Below are 23,678 nucleotides of genomic sequence, written 5' to 3'. Positions count from 1 at the left end.
CCTGCACACCGCAACACCTGCACACCAACGTCCGCACCAGCACCTGCACACCAACGTCCGCACCAGCACCTGCACACCAACATCCGCACCAGCACCTGCACACCAACATCCGCACCAGCACGACTCCCAACAGCCAGAGAGGAGGCCACAAGAACGCCCATCGGCAGGGGAGCAGGTCACCCGGCGCGCCACACACAGCAGAACGTGACTCAGCCATGAAATGGAGCGAGGCTCTGACACAGGCCACGGAGTGGATGAACTCTGAGGATGTGGCACTCAGTGAGAGACTCCAGGCACAAAAGGCCACACAGTGAGTGATCCCATTTCTAGGAGTTGTCCAGGACAGGCCAGTCCACAGAGGCAGGAAGAGGATGCCTAGTTTTGGGGTGTGGGAGCAGGATGGGGAGCGACTGCTGAGGGGGACAGAGCTTCCTCTGGGACAATGAGATGCTCCGGAATGAGTGGTGATGCTGCCCAGCCCTGTGAGTGCACCAACGACCTCCAAACTGTATCCTTTAAAGAGTGAATATGATGTATGCGAATTTCATCTCAGTAAAAGTTAACTTTTACAAAGTGAAGGCAGCCTATCTGGGGACCTGCCAAACCACAGCAAGCCCACATGGTTTGCCCTGAGCTCCTCCTCTCCTTCAGCTCCAGGCCTTCGGAAGCAGGAGCCCCGCTCCCTTACTCCTGTCCCCTGTGCTCTCCCCGAGGACTTTCTAGCACCTCCTGGTTGCTGCACTCAGCACCTTCAGATATAAAGTGGGTTTATCAAGGGCTATGTGGTGAACTGCGGCAGGATGAGGTGACTCACGCCTGTGACCCCAGCACATTGGGAGGTTGAAGTGGGAGGATCACTTGAGGCCAGGAATTTGAGACCGGCCTGGGCAACATAGCCTCTACAAAAAATAAAATTAGCGAGGTGTGGTGTGCATGCCTGTAGTCCCGGCTACTCAGGAGGCTGAGGCGGGAGGATCCCTTGAGCCCAGGAGGTGGAGGCTGCAGTGAGCTATGATCACACCACTGCACTCCAGCCTGGGTGACAGAGCGAGACCCTGCCTCAAAAAAACAAAGCTAACTGGCTGGGCGCGGTGGCTCACGCCTGTAATCCCAGCACTTTGGGAGGCTGAGGTGGGTGGATCATGAGTCAGGAGATGGAGACCATCCTGGCTAACACGGTGAAACCCTGTCTCTACTAAAAATACAAAAAATTAGCTGGGCATGGTGGCAGGCACGTGTAGTCCCAGCTACTCGGGAGGCTGAGGCAGGAGAATGGCGTGAACCCGGGAGGCGGAGCTTGCAGTGAGCTGAGATCACGCCACTGCACTCCAGCCTGGGTGACAGAGCGAGACTCTGTCTCAAAAAAAATAAAAATAAATAAATAAATAATAAAGCTAACTGATAGAGCAAGTTGCTTACTTGGTTTGTGCTGTGTTAATTTTGGTACAAAGAAAACAGCTGAGTTTTAGAAAATTGACCGTCTTGTAACGAAGCACAAACTTGAAGGGTAAAAGCAAGATTTCAGGAGGCACAGACAGACCTGCCAATTTCCAAACCAAGTCACCAAGAGACTCGTCCATCCTGCCCCAGCCAGCAGTAAGTTAACCTGGACAAGAGGAGGCGCATGGTTTTCTGCACAGGCCCAGACAGGAAATATCTCCAGATGCGCAGGCCACGCCCTCTGTTCCAGCTATTCACTTCTCCCACTGTGAGGAGAAGGCAACCAGGGACAATGCACAGGCAAATGGACACAGCCACGTGCCAATAAAACTTTATTTACAAAAACAGGGGGCCAGATGGGTCCAGGGGCCATAGTTTGCCAACCACGTGCCCAGAGCCTCTTCCCTTACACTTTATGACTTCCCAAAGGAGGCTGGGCTCTACCACCCTCCTCAAGGTCCTAATCGTGGTAGAACAGAAAAGGCACCCACAAATGACTCAAGGGCCCCAGCTCAAGTCCACACTAGCCCTCGTTAGCTACAAGGGGCCCTGGACGGGCGCCTTCCTCCCTCTGCACAGGGAAGCGGCACAGAATCCAAGGGCGACGCCGCATGAGGCAGCCTTGCCCCGGTGCTCTGCCGGCCGCCGCTGCCACTGCCACCTGCCACCTCCGCCTTGACGGAAAGACACTGCACTGCTCATCCCACACTTGACACCCTCCGCTGGGTCACCCGGGCCCTGTGGGTGTGGCCAGAAGGGATGAGGTCATTCTCTCTCTTCTCCTGAGTGGTCCCCCTGGGCTGCCACCAGAGGCACCTCTTTAAGCCCGCCGTCCTTGGCTTATAAGAAAGGCACAAGAAAAGGAACTAAACCCGGGGCAGCCGGGCCGTGGAACTATCTCCAAGGCATTTAAAAATGAGTCTCCCATTTTTAGAGACCCCTGCTCTAACCGCTCCCCACTTCTGACAGTGTGTGGGGGAACGCCCCTTGAGCTCAGGTGTCCCCAGGGACAATGCAGACAGGGCAGTGGGTCCTGGGAAACCCCAGTGTCACCCGAAATGCAGGAGGAGCCACAGCTTTTCCGGTTTCTAGAAGTGAGGGTCGGGCGGTTCGATGCCGAAGGGCGAGATGCAAGCCCAAAGCAGACAGGCTTCATGAAGAAACTTGCAGAAGAACCTCCCTACTATGGCCCGCAGGCTCCCGTCTAAGCACAGCTTGCGCCTGGACGTCCCGGGAATTCAGGGCCGGGCAGGCCACCACCTTCTCCCTGGCGGGCCACCCAGGGAAGAGGCCACAGCCTTCCGGTCCCTGGTGCTGTGGGGCCACCTGGGGGCCGGGCCCGTGTTACTTACTTCTGGATGGCGAGGTTCCTGGGTGGAGACGCTCCAAAAATTCGCTAGGATTTGTCAGGTGCCTGCAGCAACGGTGATGGTTCCTAAAACATGCAAATAAAAGCATGATTAACTAAATTGATTGCACGCTCAAGTTTTAATTCTAAATTCGACTCCCACCAGCTGCACGCAGCCCGAGGATGCTTGCCTTTATTCAGATTTTCCACATTCTTGTCAATTTTTAACAACACAAAAATCCGTAACTATAAGCACTTTACCCAGTCAAGTTTTCCAATGAGGGCCCATTTTAAGCATAGCTCCTAAAATCCAGGGGCCAAGTCAGCGAGAGTATCCGTGAACAGTCAAATGAAACCAAAGAAGCTTCTGGAGGCCTTAAGACGCAGACAGCTACTGAGAGATTTTCAAGAAGTTTTGCTTCCTCCAAGGGGAAAAGGGCAGAAAATGCCCCAGTTTTTCCCCCACCCCCCAACTCCGAGAGGCAGAGCACAGGGAGAGAGGGAGGCACGGGCTGCGACCGCACAGGGGCCAAGGCACAGCCCAGGCGTTGAACTTAGTCCTGGACACAGAGACGCTCAGACACTTGTAGGATGGATGCGGAACGGAACTCCAAACTTTGGATGTGACACCAAGACTTTTTTATTTTTATTTTTTTTAAGAGACAGGATCTCACTATAGTGTCCAGGCTGGCCTCGAGCTCCTGGCCTCAAGTGATCCTCCTGCCTTGGGTTCCCAAAGTACTAGAATTACAGGCATAAGCCACCACCCCGGCCAATATCAAGACTTTCATGGCGGGGCACGGTGGCTGACATCTGGAATCTCAGCACTTTGGGAGGCCGAGGCAGGCAGATCAGCTGAGGTCAGGGGTTCGAGACCAGCCTGGTCAACATGGTGAAACCCCGTCTCTACTACAAATACAAAAATTAGCCAGGCGTGGTGATGTGCACCTGTAGTCCCAGCTACTCAGGAGGCCGAGGCTTGAGAATCGCTTGAACCTGGGAGGTAGAGGTTGCAGTGAGCCGAGATCACGCCATTGCACTCCAAGCCGGGTGACAGAGCAAGACTACGTCTAGGGAAAAAAAAGGACTTTCACAACCTGACCTGCAGCTCCCACTGGACTTGGCACACCTGGGGCTTGGTGGGTGCCCAGGCCTGCGAGCCCTCGTCTCAGAGCTCCACCGGTGCTGGCTCTCAGCTCAGGCTGCCCCCTGCTTCCTTCTGCTCAGCTAATGCCAACTCTCACTTCAGAAGCACTCTAAGGTCCCCTCGGCGGGCCCAACCTCCAGGGCAGAGAAGCTCGCCCCGTGGGGCCCTGGTTTTGTTGTACTTTTTTTTTTTTTTTTTTTGAGACGGAGTCTCGCTCTGTCACCCAGGCTGGAGTGCAGTGGCACGATCTCGGCTCACTGCAACCTCCGCCTGCCGGGTTCAAGCAATTCTCCTGCCTCAGCCTCCCGAATAGCTGGGACTACAGGTGTGTGCCACCATGCCCAGCTAATTTTTTGTATTTTTAGTAGAGACGGGGTTTCACCATGCTGGCCAGGCTGGTCTCGAACTCCTAACCTTGTAATCCACCCACCTCGGCCTCCCAAAGTTGTACACTTTTTACAATTCACCAGGACTTTTAAATAACACCAAGTAGTGCGGTGGCTCACACCTGTAATGCCAGCACTTTGGGAGGATGATGAGGGAGTATCACTTGAGGCCAGGAGTCTCAATAGCCTGGCCAACGTGGTGAGACTCCATCTCTACAAAAAATTTAAAACTTAGGCCAGGTACGGTGGCTCACGCCTGTCATCCCAGCACTTTGGGAGGCCAAGGTGGGCGGATCACGAGGTCAGGAGATTGGACCATCCTGGCTAACACGGTGAAACCCCGTCTCTACTAAAAATACAAAAAATTAGCCAGGCGTGGTGGCAGGCGCCTGTAGTCCCAGCTACTCGTGAGGCTGAGGCAGGAGAATGGCGTGAACACAGGAGGTGGAGCTTGCAGTGAGCCGAGATCGTGCCACTGCACTACAGCCTGGGCGACAGAGCCAGATTCTGTCTCAAAAACAAAACAAAACACTTAGCCGGGTGTGGTAGCACGTGCCTGTGGTCCCAGCTCCTCAGGAGGATCGCTGGAGCCCAGGAGTTCAAGGCTGCAGCCTGGGCGACAGAGCGAGACCCTGTCTCAAAAAAATAAATAATGCAAGTTTCACAAATGCCCTAGAGCGCGCAATGAGCTCTGACATTTTCTATGTTATTTTAATCTGCTTTTTAAAATCACTGGGCACGGCTCATTCACCCGACTTCCGTATCTTCCCACAGGCCCCACCCCGGGTAGGAAGGGAACAGCAGGTCCTGGAGCGCCGGGCCGCGGGCTGCGCCTCTTCCCCTGCGCCAGATGAGCGGCCAAGTGCCCTGCAAAGGGCTTCACGACCTCTCCCACCTGCCCAGGCCTACCCCTGACACTGTCGCCAGCTGAACCTGAGGACCAGAATCCCTCCACGCAGCTGCAGGCAGCAGAACAATGGTTCCCAAAGATGTCCCCGTCCTAACCCCAGACCCTGGGACTATTTCACCTTCCATGGCAACAGGGGCTTTGCGGTTAGGACTGAGTTAGGCATCTTGAGATAGGGGATGATCCGGGAGGCCGAATGTCCTCACAGCCTCCTCATGCGAGGAAGCCAGAAGGTGAGAGTCAAGGCCTGGAAAAGGCTGCGCTGTGGCTGTGAAGGGGCAGGAAGGGCCCCAAGCTGAGGGATGAGGACGCCTCTAGATGCTGGGAAAGGAAAGGAATGGACTGTTTCCAGGAGCCTCCAGAAGGAACGGCCCTGCCCACACCATGAGTTTAGCCCAGGGAGGCCCATGTCAGACTTCTCTCCTCCAGGCACAGGAGAGAATGAACGGGTGCTGTTTTCAGCCACTGTGTCTGCGGCCATTTGTCATAGCAGCAAAGGGCACCTCCCTGACTTCAGCAGAGGCAAGCGCCTGTCCACTCCCAGGGGCCACCCAGGCCTCTCCCCTGTGACCTGCTGCTCCTGGCTGCCACCAGGTTCCCATGGGATCCTGGTTCTCCTCTGCCACAAGTAACTTGTCTCTTTGTACAGCTCTCTCCCCCGCTGCACGATGGGCCACCCCCACTCTCAGCACTTGGTCAAGAAGGCACGGAAGCGGAAGCCACCAGACCCTGAGGCTCTCAGCTGGACAGACCTCAGCCCAGTGCTACCAAGACCACGGGTCCTTCTGCCCTCCCTCTCTGGGGCCCCAAAAGCGCCCACTCCAAGCTGGGAGGCTGGAGGCTCTGGGGCTGAGGCCAGGCCCCAGTTCTCAAGGCACAGCCCGAGCCTAGGCCTCTGTCCACCCTGGTCCCCATCCGCAATAGATGAGAGGCCGGGCTAGCCTGCCTCCACTGCCCCTCCAGGAGGGAAGACGAGGGGTTGGAGCCCAGGCAGCTCCCCATTCCTTACGCATGGGCTATGCGGTGACTTCCTTCCATCAGTGCACAAATGGAAAGTCGGGGGACAGCGTCCCGGGGAGAGGATGAAGAACCCCTGCAGCTAGGCTGTCAGGGCAGCAGCAACAGCCACACGGCTCCAACCCCGTCCTGCTGATGGCCCACGTCCTGACGCTCGCCGGGATGTGACGAGAAGAGCCCTTACCTCTGAAGTCCTCCCAACAGCCTCCACCCCGTGCTAGCCTGAGCAAAACGCCAGACACACCCCAATCGAGGGGCGCCCTACCATCTGCCTGGCCAGCCCCCTCAACACTGTCCAGGCACAAAACACAGGGAACGTGTAGGGAGTGGTCCCAGCCCAGAGGAGCCTGAGGAGACGGCCATGGGCCACGAGGGATTCCAGGACGGCCACAGGCCACAAGGGATCTTGGGACGGCTGCAGGCCACGAGGAATCCCGGTGTGGGGGGCCCTGGGACAGAAAAAAGTCCATTAGGGGAAAGCAGAGGCAATCCGAATGAAGTGTGAAGTGTCATTAATAACGTGTTAATCAAGAGACAAATGCGCCACAATAGGCAGGATATTGTTCCCACAAGGAAAACGGGTGGGGCGTGGCAGGGAGAGACAGGAACTCTCACTACCACTTGCCCAAATTCTCTGTAAATCTAAAACTGCTTCAAAAAGTAAGTTCTATTAACTGCCAGGAGGGGAAGACCCAGGTGGTTTAGGTTTGACTGCATCCTGCCATGGGCCCAGCCTGTCAACCCTGCTGCGGCTTCTGGGCAGATCTGGGCACTAGGAATAGAACTGGCAAGGGGAGCCCACCGCAGCATGACAGAAGCCTGCAGTGACAGCCCAAGGCATCGGACGACAACGCCCCCAAACAGCATGAGCTACCGATTACATAACAGCCACTGCCCCGCATGTGCTGACCCTGAGGGCAGCCTCAGATACAGTGCTGGCTCTGCGAGCCCCTCCGCCAAGACCCGCAGGTGGGGCGGAAGAAGAGACCACCGGCAGGAATCAGGGAGGAGACAGCGGCACCACAGCACAGAGGCCTGGGGACCACAGAACTTGGCCCCCAAGAACCCCCCAAAAGGAGGTGCTCTTGGCTATGGGGCTGCCGGTCACCGGAGCCCCCAGGGCTGACCCTAGGGTGGGTTCAGAAAGTTGGGCCTGCACCAGACCACACTGCCCACCTCTTTCCTGGGGCTGGGCATGGGTCCAAAAAACAGGAGTCTCTGAACCAGAAGGAAGGGATCCTCTCACCTGCACGCCTGGCGAGGTTACCTGACCCGGTATGGCCCAGTGCCCGGCCCTGCCTGCCTCTCCCACGGCCACAAGCCCCAAGTGGCCTTCAAAAGGGACATGTCATTTCCTGCCTCCCACCCAAGTCTTCAGCCCCACAGGAAGGTCCTCCTTTTTCCAGGGGCTCTGCGTACCCCTTACAGGTTGGGGGTAGACACCCAAAGCCTCAGACGGGCCCACGACATGAACGCTCTAGCATCCTATGAGTATGAACTCAGGAGCTTTGGAAAAGAGACAGTGAGATAGATACAGATGTGCATATACACATGGGTTAGCGTTCCTACTTCCAAGCCCTGTCAACAAAGAAAACCTAGAAGCAATGATGCCCCAACAGCATCGAGCACGGCCAGCACCCAGGCCACGGTATGTAAATCTCATTCTCCACTATGAGGAACCAGGGCGCCTTGCAGGACACATGGTCAATTCCAGGGCTGGGGCAGAATATACAAGCTGAGCCAGATCGCCCTGCAGGACCTGAGAGGAAGGGAAGCCTTGACAGGGCGGGAGCAGGCAGAAAGGACACGCGAGGGGCTCCCGATGGCCAAAACGAGGACCACCTACCTCAGCACCAGGATAAATGACAGCATCACGTTACAACCCACAGGATAAAACAAACACACAGATGGCTTTCCTGAGAGAACATGTGAAATGCAATCGAGGGCCAGGCGCAGTGGCTCACGCCTGTAATCCCAGCATTTTGGGAGGCCGAGGCAGGTGGGTCACTTGCGGTCAGGAGTTCGAGACCAGCCTGTGCAACATGGTGAAACCCCGTCTGTACTAAAAATATAAAAATTAGCCAGGTGTGATGGTGGGCACCTGTAATCCCAGCTACTCGGGAGGCTGAGGCAGGAGAATCGCTTGAACGTGGGAGGCAGTGGCTGCAGTGAGCTGAGATGGAGCCGCTGCCCTCCTGCCTGGGAGACACAGCCAGGCTCTGACTCAAAAATGAAAGAATCTGGAGTTGAGCAAACTGCACGGTAGTGTGGAATGGGCTGATTCTGAGCATTCTGTGCTTACATAAGATGCTCACATTAGGGGCTGAGTGAAAGGTACACAGGAACGCTCTGTGCTATCTTTGCAACAGTTCAGTGAGTCTAAAATTATTTCAAAATAAAAAGTTAAAAAGACCAAACCAAACAACCACCTGGACCTCTGTCCTCTGAAGCTCAGGGCATAGCAGGTTTTCACTGGAAGAGGAGAGTCAGGCCGTGAAAGAGCCAAGGTGACCAGAACACCAAGTGCACACCACCACATCCCTTCCACTTCCAGGCCCCACTGAAGACCAAATCTGCTGAATTCAAGCTGCAGATCCTTCTTGAGTGAAAGAACTGAAAAGCTGACATTTGTCACCAACCTCTGCATCCTAGGGAAACAGCCTCTTATTTAGAAATATGTCACCAAAACCTTCATATCCTTACTGATACCAAAATCCAACTGAGGAAGGTGGCATGGCTCAATAAAGGAAGCAGGGAATAGGCCGGGAGTGGTGGCTCACACCTGGAATCCCAGCACTTTGAGAGGCCAAGGTGAGCAGATCTTTCGAGGTCAGGAGTTTGAGACCAGCCTCGCCAACATGGCAAAACCCCGTCTCTACTAAAAATACAAAAATTAGCTGAGCGTGGTGGCATCTACTTGTAGTCCCAGCTACTCAGGAAGCTGAGGCAGGAGAATTGCTTGAACCTGGGAGGCAGAGGCTGCAGTGAGCCGAGATCATGCTACTGCGCTCCAGCCTGGGCAACACGGCGAAACTCTGTCTTTAAAAAAAAAAAAAAAAAAAAGGCAGGGGCCAGGCACGGTGGCTCACGCCTGTAATCCTAGCACTTTGGGAGGCCAGGGCGGGCAGATCACGAGGTCAGGAGTTCGATACCAGCCTGGCCAATATGGTGAAAACCTGTCTCTACTAAAAATATTAAAAAAAAAAAAAAATTAGCCGAGTGTGGTGGTACATGCCTGTAGTCCCAGCTAATCAGGGGACTGAAGCAGGAGAATCGCTTGAACCCAGAAGGCAGAGGTTACAGTGAGTTGAGATTGCACCACTGCACTCCAGTCTGGGTGACAGAGTAAGACTCTGTCTCAAAAAAGAAAAAAAAAAAAAAAAAAGAGAAAGAAGAAACAAGGAGGCAGGGAACAGCCAGGGTTTTCTGGATCCCAACTAAGAAGGCTGTAGTCTCATCAGCTAATCTGGGTCCCTATATGTTAATGTAAGAACCATATTATTTTTCCTTAACGTCTACACTCAAGACTAGACAAAAAATAATTCACGGTTATGAACCTACAGTAATCAAGACAGCATGGTACTGGCATAAGTACAGACATTAGATAAACGGGAGAAAGCTGAGAGTCCAGAAATAAACCCACACACTTAAAGTCAGGTGATTTTCAACAAGAGTGCCAAGACCACTCAATGCATAAAGAACAGTTTTTTCAACAAATAGTGCTGGGACAGCTGGATATTCACACACAAAAAATGAAGGTGGACCCTTACCTCACACCATATATTTATACTAATTCCAAATAGGTCATAGATCTAAATGTAAGTGCCCAAACTACAAAACTCTTTTTAAAAACTTTTTGTACCAACAGTATCTTCCTATGCTGCCCACACTGGTCTCAAACTCCTGGCCTCAAACAATCCTCCCAACCCACCCTTCCAAAGCATTGGGCATATAGATGTGAGCTAGTATACCCAGCTCAGAACTACCCAACTCTTAGGAAAACCATAGGATTAAACCTTCGTGGCTTTGGATCAGGCAAGATTTCTGGCTAAAACACCAAAAGTGCATGTGGAAAAAGAAAAACTGTTTGCAAAGGCCTCAAGAAAGTGAAAAGACTTGGCTGGTCATGGCAGCTCACGTCTATAATCCCAGCACTTTGGCAGGCCGAGGTGGGAGGATCACTTGAGCACAGGAGTTCAAGACCAGACTAGGCAACACAGCAAGATGCCATCTCTACAAAAAATAAAGAAGAAAAAAATTAGCCAGGCATTGTGGTGCACACCTGTAGTCCCAGCTACTCGGGAGGCTGAGGTGGGAGGATCGGTTGAGCCTGGGAGTTGGAGGCTGCAGTGAGCTATGTTTGTGCCACTGCACTCCAGCCTAGGAGATGGAACAATACTCTGTCTAAAAAAAAAAAAAAAAAAAAAGAGAGAGAAAGTGAAAAGACAATGTAGAAAACAGGAGAAAATATATTTGCAAAACATTATCTGATAAGGAACTTGCATCCAGAACATGTCAACAACTCTTGCAACTCAACAAAAGACAAACGACCTAACAGAACAACACGGGCAAAGGATGGAGCAAACATTTCTCCAAAGAAGATACAAAGAGAGTCAACGGTCATGGGAAGAGATGCTTGACATCACAGCAATGAAGCAAGGGAGAAGAGGAGAGGCCAAAACCATGCCGAAAATGACAGAGGAGCCAGTGAGCTTCCAGGACCTTCTAGAACCCTCTCCAATATGGCAGAGCCTGGCCAAGAGCTGCCATTCATATTCCAGTCCTGAGATAACTTTGCTACGTTCCCCAACTCTCAAATGGGAGATGGAGGTTGGCAGGGGGTGCTCACGAGGGGTGGTGGGGGCAGGGCCCTCCCCCAAGGCCCTTCTAGAAGATTCTGCCTCCCCTGTTCCGCCCAGGTCCCTGCCCAGGTCTGTACCTGGTCCCCACCACCCCCGCGCCGCCTTGTGAGCCCCATGCTTCTGCCAGGAGGTGGCTGGGGCCCGCTCTGGTGTCCCCTTGCTGGTGATCCTCGTTGAGTCACTTCCCAGCAGCCCCATGGGAAAGCACTGCTGTCACTCCCACTTCACAGAGCAGAACATGGAGGCCGTCCCAAGTCCCAGAGGTGCTAACCCAGGCTGTCAGCTCCAGGGCTGGTTACCCTCTTAACTCACCATATCTTTTTTTTTTTTTTTGAGATGGAGTTTCGCTCTGTTGCCCAGGCTGGAGTGCAACGGCATGATCTCAGGTCACTGCAGCCTCCGCTTCCCAGGTTCAAGCAATTCTCCCGCCTCAGCCTCCAAAGTAGCTGGGATGACAGGCGTGTGCCACCATGCCCAGCTAATTTTTGTAATTTTAGTAGAAATGGGGTTTCACCATGTTTGCCAGGCTGCACCATGTTTGCCAGGCTGGTCTTGAACCCCTGACCTCAGGTGATCCACCTGCCTCGGCCTCCCAGAGTGCTGGGATTACAGCCATGAGCCACTACACCTGGCCTAACTCATCATATCTTAACCAACACATTTCCAGTTGCCAGGGAGATAAAACCCCAGCCGGGGCACATGATGTGGCAACACGAGTCAGAAAGATGCGGTGGAGGGGCCTGGACTGCCAAGAAGGACAGCAAGGAGGGGTGGGAGGAGCAGGAGAACGGCCGCGGGCTGCAGGGAAACAGCAGGAAGTGAGGTCCCCACAAGCCCAGGGGATGGGGGTTCCGCTCTGAGGATGGGGTGGCACACTACCCAGAGGCAGGGTGGGGTTCCAGTAGTGGCGAGACAGACGGGGACAGGGAGAGGCTGCGGGGAGCCAGGCATGAAGAAGGCAGGCCTGCAGCAGGGATGGAAGGAAGGGAGGCGGGACCAGCACCATCCTGGCTCCCTGCCCCCACCACCAGCCCCCCATCCTTCTTCTCTGTCCTTTACTAAGAGAACATCAAAAACTGTCCCCTACCCATGAGCCCTCTCCCAGGACCCCCACAGCCCCCAGATCAGGTGATGGAGGCCCTGAAGTGCAGCGCGAGACCACTGGGATGAGAAGCCACCTCTTGTGACCCAGCATCACCACTCACCTCCGCCAGAGGAGGACGCGGTGACTGCAGGGGCGACCCCTGCCCCCCGTACCACTTAGACACCCAGGGCCAGTGCCAAGCAGGGGGCTCTTACCCCACATCCCTCCCAGCTGTGTGGCGAGGCGGCCACTGGGGAATGGTGGGGACCTTCTCCCCCGTGGCCCTGTAGCCTCTAAGAGCGACCTCAGAGGGAGGTCCTGGGTGGGGACATGGTACAGAGCACAGTCCCCCAAGGCCTGGTCCCAAGACCACTGAATGCAGAAAGAAAAGGTGTTTCAACAAACAGTGCTGGGACAACTGGATATCCACATGCAAATAAAGGAAGGTGAACCCTCACCACCCACCATGAGGCCCAGAGGAGGGCGAGGCCCCCACCTCTGGGCCTCAGTTTCCTCATCTGTAAAGCGGGCTCCCCATGTTAACACCCTCCTCGTGGGGTCTTCGGAAGCTCAATGAGGTCCCCTAAGTGGCAGCTGTCACCATCCTGTCACTCAGGAGGCTCGCTCAGCCACAGACCAGCAAGTCCAATGACACGGCGGGTCACAGAGGCCATGGAGAAACAGGTGCCCACACTGATCTATGCCCCAGTGGCCTGGCAGCACCGCTGGGAAGGACAGTTTGGTAACATCTCTTCTTTCAAAAGCACCTGCCCCTTCTTGCCAGCTGCCCCGGGCATCCATGTTCTCCATGCTTGTCCCACCTGGCCAGCAACACCTCTACAGGCCACTCCTGTAGCCTCAGATGTCACGAGGCGACAGAAGACCACCATCAACTCCACACGCAGCCACGGAGTGGACTGCACAGACGCATCTCCAAGCTTTGTGCTGGATCCCTGGGACAGCAGCTATCTGCCAGGTGACGGCCGCAGGACAGGCCAGCACACACAGAGCGCGCAGAAAAGGAAGACACTACACAGGTACTCTAGAAGGGTTACCAGTTCCAGGGGGTGGGAGAATAAAGCCTGGGGAAGTGGGAGACTGTGCAAGGGGTGACCAGCTCGTCTCACTTTGCCCGGGATGCTCCTGGTTCCGGCACCAAAGCCTTACGTCTGTCCCATATTTTCATGTCTCTGGGGTCAGGCTGGGAGCTGTAATCTGAGGGCTGCCTGGACAGTAGGGAGTGTATTCCGGAGGGGAGCAGGGGTGGCCTCTGCCCAACACCCAGGGGTACTGCCCACCTATGACCACTAAAATATAACCGCCTTCCTGCCCCTCTGTGGGTGACTTCTCACGCTCACCGCACAGGGGTACGGGGACTCCCAGGGAGCACAGAGCCGTGGTGCATCTCACAGCCAAGCGTTCTCAACTACATGAAACTGGGGAGCTGAAACGTGCACAGCAGCACACGTGCACACCGGGTCACAGAGACCGGCTGTCTCTAGACACTGCCGAGCGTCCCCAGACAACATGCCTGGCTGAGGGCATTGCTCTAGGAAGCTGCCGGGCTGGGGTGGGCCTGGACCCCTGGGCCTGACGATCCATCTCTGGATCGTGGGTAGAGGTGCATGAGCCCGGGGGGCAGCAAGGGCTGAGAAGGGCCAAGGAGCTGGTGGGATGCGCGGTGAGAACAGGCCCACTGTGGGCCATGCACTCCAGGCCGGGTGAGGAGGGAGCGAGGGCCTGTGGCAGGGCAAGGGCTGGGAGCCGGGCACGCGAATGGTGGAAAGGGCCAGGGGCCGGTGTGTGGAAATGGCGAGGCGGTTGCACTGGAGGGGTTCCCACAAGTCTCCTTCCCCCAGAAGAAAAGGACTTAGGAGAATCCTTAACCTCATCCCCAAGTCTCTGCCAGCACACCCGCCCTCCAGGACACACGCCACCCACCGCCCTAGCCATCCCCAGTGCCAGCATTACTGCCCCGTATTAACTTCAAAGAAGCATTTGTGTACCAAAGAACACAGAGAAATGCACAAACCCTAAAAAATAATACTAAACAGGACGCGCAGAGGGGAGCCAGATGTGCCCAGGCAGGAGACAGTATTCTCAAGCGGCTGAGCATCTGACCGTGGCCAACAACCCAGGGGGCAGACCTGCTGTGGAGAGATAAGGAAGACCAAACACAGACTCAGGCATATACGGAGACTGTGTGGGGAACACAGGGGGTTTCCCAAGGCAGTAGGGTAAACAGGGACTTTTTTTTAGACGGGGTCTCGCTCTTGTCACCCAGGCTGGAGGGCAGTGGCACGATCTCAGCTCACTGCAACCTCCACCTCCCGGGTTCAGCGATTCTCCTAACTCAGCCTCCCAAGTAGCCGGGATTACAGGTGCCCACCACCACGCCCAGCTCATTTTTGTATTTTTAGTAGAGACGGGGTTTCACCATATTGGCCAGGCTGGTCTCAAACTCCTGACCTCTAGGGATCCACCCACCTCAGCCTCCCAAAGTGCTAGGATTACAGGTGTGAGCCACTGCACCTGGCCAAGCAGGGATTTATTTATTTATTTATTTATTTATTTTGAGACAGAGTCTTGCTCTTGTTGCCCAGGCTGGAGTGCAATGGCACAATCTTGGCTCACCACAACCTCCGCCTCCCGGGTTCAAGCAATCCTCCTTCCTCAGCCTCCCAAGAAGCTGGGATTACAGGCATGCGCCACCACACCCAGCTAATTTTTATTAGAGATGGGGTTTCTCCATGTTAGTCAGGCTGGTCTCGAACTCCCAACCTCAGGTGATCTGCCCGCCTGGGCCCAAAGTGCTAGGATCACAGGTGTGAGCCACCCTGCCTGGCCCAAGCAGGGATTTTTTTAATCAATGGAGCTGGGACAGCGGGGTAGCCATTTAGAAAACAATAAAGTCAGGTCCCACCTTGCACCATCTGCAAGAATGAACGGCGGTGGAATCGGAACGTGAGTGTAAAGGAAGAATCATACGAGAGCCAGAAAAAAACGAGGTAAACTCCTCTCCAGCCCCAGAGACGGAAAGGGCTTTCCAACCACACCTCTAATCGAGAGGCAAAGAAATTAAAGACTCAGAAATGTGACTTTTGTTGAGACAGGGTCTTGCTCTGTCACTCAGGCTGGAGTACAGTGGTGTGATCATAGCTCACGGCAGCCTTGAACTCCTGGGCTCAAGCAATCCTCCCACCTCAGCCTCCTGAGTAGGCGGGACCACAGGCATACACCACTATGCCTGGCTAACTTTTTTTCTTTTTTGTAGAGATGGGGGTCCCACCATGTTGCCCAGGCTGGTCTCAAACTCCTGGGCTCAAGTGATCCTCCCACAGTCCTGGGACAACAGGTGTGAGCCACCGTGCCCAGCTAACTATTTTTTTGATTAGCCAGGTGTGGCTAATTAATTACAGGCTCACACCTGTAATTTCAGCTGCTTGGGAGGCCAAGGCAGGAAGACTGCTTGAGCCCAGGAGTTTGAGACCAGCGTGGGCAACATAGTAAGACCTCGTCTCGAAAGAAAGAGAATAAAGAGAAAGAAAATGAAAAGAAAGAAAGAAGAAAGGAAAGAAAGAAGGAAAGGAAAGGAGAGAGAAAGGGGAGAGAAAGGAGAGAGAAAGGAAAGTAAAGGAGAAAGAAAAAAAACATTCTGCAGGGCAAAAGAAAACCAACCACCAATAACAAAGTCAAAAGGCAATCCAGAGAACGAGGGAAAATATTTGCACTGGGCGAGGTGACTCAAGCCTATAATCCCAGCATTTTGGGAGGCCAAGGCCAGTGAATCACCTGAGGTCAGGATTTCGAGACCAGCCTGACCAACATGGCAAAACCCCATCTCTACTAAAAATATAAAAATTAGCTGGACATGGTGGCACACGCCTGTAATCCCAGCTACTCAGGAGGCTGAGGCAGGAGAATTGCTTGAACCTGGGAGGCGGAGGTTGCAATGAGCTGAGATTGTGCCATTGCACTCCAGCCTGGGCAACAGCGCGAGACTCAGTCTCCAAAAAAACAAACACAAACAAACAAACAAAAACAAACAAAATATTTGCAATACATACCACAAAGGTTCACATATTGGAGTTTCAAGTTAGAAGGAAAAGGTCAAATATCCAATAGAAAAAAGTAAGTGAAAAGCATGAAGATACAGCTCACAGAAAAGATACAAAAACAGCTTTAATCACAACAAGATGTTCATCACCACTCATAAGTACAGGAACAATCATTAAAACTCCACTGAGCTCCCATTTCTCAGCACTGGGATTGGCAAGTATTTAGACGTGGAACAGCACACCCTGCTGGCGAGGCAGGGAACAGCACACCCTGCTGGCGAGGCAGGGGAACCAGGCCCTCCCAGACGACACAGCTGGCGGAACAGGACTTACATGGGTGTTTAGCATAAAAGCTAACAAAATATGTCTGCACTTCTGTCCCAGCAATCCCACTTGCGAAAATATACCATGAAGATACCCTTCCACCAATGTGAAAATCCATATACACCAAGTTACTCACGGCAGCACAGTTTGCCACCGTAAGAGCCTGGAAACAAACTAAATACCTGCATGCAGAAGAGACACTGGGTGGACTTCGCTGCATCCCTGCAGGGAACACTATGCAGCTGTGCAGGGGAGCTGGGAAGAGCTCCCTGGCCAATGAAGTGGTTTCCAGGACACACAGCTAAGTGAACAGAGCACAGTGCCACTTTCACGTGCAAAAGAAAAGGTATAAGGCCAGGCACAGTGGCTCACACCTGTAATCCCAGCGCTTTGGGAGCCCACTTGAGCCCGGGAGTTTGAGACCAGCCTGGGCAACACAGCAAGACCCTGTATTTCTGTATAAAAACATTAAAAAATTAGCTGGGCATGGTGGCACACACCTGTGGTCTCAGCTAACTCAGGAGGCCGAAGTGGCAGGATCACTTGAACCCAGAAGGTGAAGGCTGCAATGAGCTGTGATTACACCACTGCACTCCAGCCTGGGCAACAGAGAAAGACTCTGTCTCAAAAAAAAAAAAAGAAGGGGACATTAAAAAAATACACATCTGCTTCTTTGAGCTGCCCTGAAAGGCTGAGCCAGAGACTAATGAGATTCCTTTCCTGCAGGGGGTGGGCAGGAATGGGAAGGAGGAAGGGGGTTGATGACACTTCTCCGCCCATGCCTTTTTGTGCAGTCCTGACTCTGGAACCATGCTAATGTTCTATACACTACATCACGTATGTTGAATCAAGAAATCAATCAACAGGCAACTAAAATCAGCAAGAGTTGAGGAGGAAAATCCTTGTCCAAAACACAAACAAAAACAAGTAAACCAAACCTTTTTTCAAGCAAACAATATAACCACAGTAAAGAAGGGGGAAAAAAACGGAAGAACTAATCCATGTAAACTTTTAAATACAGTTTGGGACTGTATGTCTTTGAGATAAACAAAAAAGAAATATTGGCTCCTACCCTGGAGGATGCTTTTATGGTAGGCAGTGGGTGGATTCTCACTGTCAGCCAAGGGAGTTACAAATAACGATGGGGAAAGATGGCAAGGGACCCTGGGTGTGGGGCTGGAACTAGAGGTTTCAGTGTGAACTCATGGGCATTAATGGGGAGGGAGGGATGGATGGATGGATGAATAAATGGATGTACGGATAGACAGATGGACGGACAGACGGATAGATGGATGGATAGGTGAATGAACAGATGGACGGTTGGATGGATGGATAGGTGGATGGATGGATAGGTGAATGGGTGGGTGAATGGATGGATGGACAGACGGATAGATGGATAGATGGATGGATAGGTGAATGAATGGATGGATGGATATGTGAATGGGTGGATGGATGGGTGGGTGGATGGATAGGTGGGTGGATGGGTGGGTGGGTGGGTGGGCGGATGGATGGATAGGTGGGTGGGTGGGTGGGTGGATGGACAGGTGGATAGATGGATAGGTGAGTAAATGGGTGGATAGGTGGGTGGCTGGATGGATGGATAGATGGATAGGTTGGTAGGTAGGTGGGTGGGTGGGTGGACAGGTGGATAGATGGATAGGTGAGTAAATGGTGGATGGATGGATAGGTGGGTGGGTGGGTCGGTGCGTGGACAGGTGGATAGATGGATAGGTGAGTAAATGGGTGGATGGGTGGGTGGATGGATGGATGGATGGATGGATGGATGGATGGATAGGTGGGTGGGTAGGTGGGTGGACAGGTGAATAGATGAATAGATGAATAGTTGAGTAAATGGGCGGATGGGTGGGTGGATGGATGGATGGATAGATGGATAGGTGGGTGGACAGGTAGGTAGATGGATAGGTGAGTAAATGGGTGGATGGGTGGGTGGGTGGGTTGACGGATGGATGGATAGATGGATAGATGGACAGGTGGGTGGGTCGGTGGGTGGACAGGTGGATAGATGGATAGGTGAGTAAATGGGTGGATGGGTGGGTGGATAGATGGATGCAGAGATGGATACAAATGTCAGGTGTCTGTATGTACACGTGTATTCATATATATACACACAATGTACATGTGTTAAGATGTACACACATCTACTTCCCAGCTCTGTCTGATTAGAGGACCTAGAAGCAAAGACACCCCAGTAGCACTGAGCACACGGAGCACGTGGATCTTGGTTTCTAAGTGGCATTCTCCACAAACAGAACCAGGGCTCCTTGGAGATTGGTCAATCCCAGGGATCGACCACGAGGGAGACTACAGGATATGCTGGGAGCATCCCAGTGCCAAAAAGTTGGGAAGTGCTCAGAGCAGGGTGGGGACATGTCAAATAGCCCAGAAGCCAGCTTGACTGGGCTCTTTCTGGAAAAATGTGGGGCCATCTGAGCAACCAGATAAATCGTGATGGCAGTGGATTATAACCCACTGAACAAAGTTAAGAATCCACAAGCCCACCCTGATAGAAATAAGAAAGGAACAAGGGACAGCTGTCCTGTATAGGAGACATCATCTAATAAACGCAGAAGAAATGACAGGACTAGACAACCACCATGTGGCAAGAATCAATGTCTGCTGAAACAAGCAGTGAATGTTTGAGGAGTAACGGCGTGTTTATACTGGCCTCCCCGTGAGATGCAAATGGTACAATAGTAATGTTAGGGTGGGGAAACCTGGTGGGCCCACCTTAACCAAAGGATCAAGGTTAACATCACCAGAAATGGGACAAATTAGCATGATGGGCCTCCTGATAGGGCACACTAAGAAGTACCCAATGTCAGCTCTAGGACTTTCCTGCCAAAAGTGTGTGGCCTGAATCTGGTCCTGAGGAACCATCAGACAAACCCACCTGGGGGACATTTAACACAATGACGGCCTGTACGCCCCCAAAACATCAGAGTCAGAGAACCCAGAGACAGACTCAGGAGCAGCCCCAGGTTAAAAGGAACCGACAGGCAAGACGAGTGAGTGCTGTGTTGATCCTGGATTCTCTTCTGACTCTTAAGGACATTACTGCAAAGTCAGAATAGGGTCTGTAGATTTGATTTTATTGGTGTAAATTTCTGATTTTGATAACTTGATACAAAAATTCCTTGTCTGGGGGAAATACACAATGAAGGAGAGGTAAAGGGATGTCATGTCTGCCACACACTGACAGTTTAGGAAGAAGTGCAGGGAGAGAGAATGAGAGGAAAGGATTAAAGGCAAAGCAGTGAATGTCAACACATGGGGGTCCTGGGTGAAAAGTGTCTGGGAATTCTTTCTATTATTCTTGCAATTTGGGGGTCAGTCTGAAATTATGTCCAAAAAAATTATATTAAAACAAAAAAAAAAAACAGGAAAGTGTTTGGGTGAAGAGCCAAGAAAAGCCAGGACAGACACAGGCTTGGTCACCTGGCACTTCCTTCTGGAACCTTCCACACAAAGGGAGATGCAGCCCACCTACATCTTTGCCAGGCACTCAAGAGGGTCTGGGGAGCACCACAGGCAAAGGCCACCTGTCCGCCCACTGCCCCCAGGCGAGGGGATGGAGCCACACAGAGCGGGGATGCCAGCGGACTTGGGCCCCCAAGCAGGCTCCCACCCAGTCAGGAGGCAACCCCTGGCAGACACACAAGGACCAGTCCATGTTTCACACTTATTTATAGGTATCTGATGTTCCATAATTAACCATTTAAAACCATAATCATTAGCAAAATAATCTATGCATCTATAAATCTGCTTTGTAATTTCATGGTTGTCTGGGAGCCCCAAGGCCTGGGTGCAGAGGGACAGCAGTGCAGAGTGGCATGTCCACCCCTCACTCCTGGCCCTGGGGCCCGCCAGGTCTAGCGACCTTCTGGAGTGTCACCGTCTTTCTGGGGTGTGCGGCCTTTGGAACACACCGGACAGTAAGGATGAAGAGGCTGATGACGAGGTCCTGGAGCCCCCATGCAGGCGTGACTCTGAGTGCCTGGCATGGCTGACCAGCCCACCAACCCGAGGAGGCAGGGATATCTCTGAGTGCCTGACATGGCTGACCAGCTCACCAACCAGAGGAGACAGGGACAGCTATTCCAGCCCATTGCCCAGGAAAGGAAACCGAGGCACAGGCAGGAAGTGGCCTGCCCTACATCACACAGCTGACAACCGGGGAGCCAAGGAGGCAGCTCCAGACCTGAGCGCCGCCCACTGGGTACGCAGGCCCAGCCGGCTGGAGTGGAAATGTTGGAAACACAAAGCCCAGCCCACCTCGCCGCCCCCAGATGGCAGGTCCTCATGAACCACAGAAGGACACGGTGGAAGCCAGGGGCCGACGCTCCTGGACTCCTAGGGTGGGGGAAACCTCTCTAAGTGGGACACAAACTCGGAAGCCCTAAAGGGAAGGACACATCTGGCAACTTGAAAACATCCTATGTAACAACGCACCAAAAATAAAACTAAAGATAAGTGAGGAACTGAGAAAAAAGGTAACACAATAAGGTGGTAATAGCCCGGGTACAGAGAGGGTTATTCCAAAACAGGGTTCTCCACCAAGGCTGATCATGCCCCCAGAGGATGCTTTCCGATGTCTAGGGACATTTATGGCTGTCACGACTGAGGGTGGTGCTGGCATGGAGTGGGTGGAGGCCAGGGATGCAAAGAACCCACTCACCCAGACCCACACTGCCCAACCAAGCAGTTGTGTCCACAGGGAACACTGGGAGGTCTGGGGATGTCTGTGGTTGTCACGACTAGGGGGTGCTCCTGGCATGCAGTGGGTGGAGGCCAGGGATGCTGCTCAGCACCCTGCAGGGCCCAGGACAGCCCCACCCCAGAGAAGGACCCAGCTCAAGATAGCAAGAGAGCCGAATTTGAGAAGCTTTGGGTTTGTTTTTTTGTTTTTAAGTCAAGAAAAAAAACACACCAAATCAACAAGCAGGCAAAGGCTATGAACTGGCAACTCAAACAAGAACCAGCACGAGGAGACAGGTTATAAGGAGGGGCAGAGACCAGAGCTGTCCCCAACACAATGACTGTCCCACACCACCTCAGGGGCACAAATTCAGACCACCTCAGGGGACAGCTGAGCAACACGCTTCAAAATAAACTCCAGCCTGGACAACATAGCGAGACCTCGTCACTACTAAAAAAAAAAAAAAATTAGCCAGATGTGATAGTGCACACATGTGGTCCCAGCAACTTGCGAGGCTGAGGCAAGAGATCGCTTGAGCCCAGGGGGCTGAGGCTGCAATGAGCTGTGATCATGCCACTGCACTCCAGTCTGGACGACAGAGCAGGTCCCCCTCTCAAAAACATAAAAATAAAACAGGCACACACACTCTGAGCAACCCCACCTAGGAGGGCTGGCAGCAAGGATGTGGCCAGCAGCATTGTTTAAAAGAGAAAAAAGTAGCTTGGCGCAGTAGCTCACGCCTATAATCCCAACGCTTTCGGAGGCTGAAGCAGGCTGATCACCTGAGGTCAGGAGTTTGAGACCAGCCTGGCCAACATGGAGAAACCCCGTCTCTACCAAAAATACAAAAATTAGCCAGGTGTGGTGGCACATGCCTGTAATCCCAGCTACTCAGGAGGCTGAGGCAGGAGAACCACTTGAACTGGGAGGCGGAGGCTGCGGTGAGCTGAGATCACACCACTGCACTCCAGCCTGGGCGACAGAGCAAGACAGTGTCTAAAAAAAAAGAAAGAGAGAGAGAAAAGTAAGTGCTCATTAGTAGGAGAATGGGTAAGTAAATTACACATATCTGTACCAAAATAAAGGACTGCAGAGCCACTGAGAAGCAAAGATCTACGCGTGACACCACAGCGACCAGGAGCGCCGACACCAAGACAGGCCATTTCAGGGGCGCAGGATGGAGGGACATTTGTAGTTCACACGCCAACCATACTTACATATCCCTTTTATAAAAACAATGAGTATTTAAAAGGAGCCAGCCTGGAATGCTGTGCTGGGACCCAAGGTCCCTCCAGCAGCTCACTGGCTGCTCTGCGTAGAGGATGAGAGTGCATCTCAGGAAAGGGATGCATATTCCTGGGGTTGAACGATCATCAAAACGATGATAGCACCCACTCTCTTTCAATTCAAATTAAAAATGCCAAGCCTCGGCCAGGCATAAGAGGATCATGCCTGTAATCCTAGCACTTTGGGAGGCCAAGGTGGGCGGATCAGTTGAGGTCAGGAGTTCGAGACCAGCGTGGCCAACATGGAGAAACTCCGTCTCTACTAAAAACACAAAAATTAGCTGGATGTGGTGGCAGGTGCCTGTAATCCCAGCTACTCAGGAGGCTGAGGCACGAGAATCGCTTGAACCCAGGAGGCAGAGGTTGCAGTGAGCTGAGATCATGTCACTGCACTCCAGCCTGGGCAACAGAGCAAGACTCCACCTCAAAAAAAAAAACCTTGAGGCCAGGAGTTCAAGACTGACCTAACTAACACAGTGAGACCCCCATCTCTACGAAAATTGTTTTTTTAATTAGCCAGGCATGGTGGCATGCACCTATAGTTCCAGCTAGTCAGGAGGCTGAGCTGGGAGAATCACTTGAGACCAGCCAGGAGTTGGAGGCTGCAGTGAGCTATGATCATGCCTCTGTGCTCCAGGCTGGGCAAGAGAATGAGACCCCGACTCTGGTGGGGGCAAGAGAAACTAGAACTCTCCTACGTTGCTAGTGGGATTGTGAAATGTTGTAGCCCTTTTAGAAAACAGTTTGGCAGCTTCTTCATGTGTTAAACTTGGAGTTACCATAGGACGCAGCAATTCCACTCCCAGGTATCCACCCAAGAAAGATGCACACACGCGTCCACACAAAAACTTGGACACGAACGCCAGTAGCAGTATTATTCACAACAGCCAAAAAGTGAAAACACAAACAGAAGCACCCAGCAATGGAAGAATAGATAAACCAAGTGTGGTCCTTTCAGACACTGGAACAAGACCCAGCCATGAAAAGGAGGGAGGCTCTGACACAGGCCACAGCGCGGACGCACCTTGAGGACCTCAGGCCCAGTGAGAGAGGCCAGACACAAAAGGCCACAGAGTGCGCGATCCCATTTCTATGAAATGTC

General features: G+C 52.9%; 1 protein-coding gene across 9 annotated transcripts in view; it reads right to left on the bottom strand.

Annotated features, from left to right (window-relative positions):
* Positions 1-23,678, bottom strand: part of KDM4B (lysine demethylase 4B) — a 184,540-nt gene that overhangs the window by 133,254 nt on the left and 27,608 nt on the right. For all 9 annotated transcript variants that reach the window (XM_054462795.2, XM_054462796.2, XM_063657995.1 and 6 more), the window contains exon 2: positions 2,793-2,875. The gene's annotated coding sequence lies outside the window, so the exon portion shown is untranslated. The remainder of the gene's footprint in view (positions 1-2,792; positions 2,876-23,678) is intronic.

This window comes from Pongo pygmaeus, chromosome 20, assembly GCF_028885625.2.
Source record: "Pongo pygmaeus isolate AG05252 chromosome 20, NHGRI_mPonPyg2-v2.0_pri, whole genome shotgun sequence".
In the NCBI taxonomy this organism is placed as follows: domain Eukaryota; kingdom Metazoa; phylum Chordata; class Mammalia; order Primates; family Hominidae; genus Pongo; species Pongo pygmaeus.
This window is presented reverse-complemented; position numbering and strand designations above follow the sequence as displayed.